The following is a 526-nucleotide window of genomic DNA, read 5'->3' on the forward strand; positions in this document are numbered from 1 at the left end:
TTCAAGAAATTTTGTATATAAATAGCTTTTAGCAACCACCATGTCATAGGCTAAAAAAATTTACTTTTCGAAAAAATCTTATTATGGTCCGATTCGCTTAAAATTTTGCAAGTAGGTCTTTGCCTAGATTATCTTATAGGATCATTTTTCCCGGTAAGTGGACCAGGGGCCGATCTATTTGAAAAAATTGTATTTATGGTCCGATTTGCTTAAAATTTGGTACGTAAGTAAAATTTTTCCTAGATTAGCATATATGATCCTTTTTGCTTAAAATTTGGTACGTAGGTAGCTTTTTGCATTGGTTAGGATATAGGATCAGAGTGTCCATATTGGGCGATTTAGCGCCAATTTAACCTTTTTTTTGAATAATTGCGCGTAAAAATTTAGGAAATCGGCTTTGGCGATTTTTTCCGTTCCCTAAAACACACACACAACACATAATCTATTCGATCCGATCTATTCGAAAAAATCGTATTTATGGTCCGACTTGCTTAAAATTTGGTACATAGTTAGCTTTTTCGCTATA

This window comes from Rhagoletis pomonella, unplaced genomic scaffold, assembly GCF_013731165.1.
Source record: "Rhagoletis pomonella isolate Grant_MI unplaced genomic scaffold, Rhpom_1.0 Rhpom_scaffold_00003, whole genome shotgun sequence".
NCBI lineage: Eukaryota > Metazoa > Arthropoda > Insecta > Diptera > Tephritidae > Rhagoletis > Rhagoletis pomonella.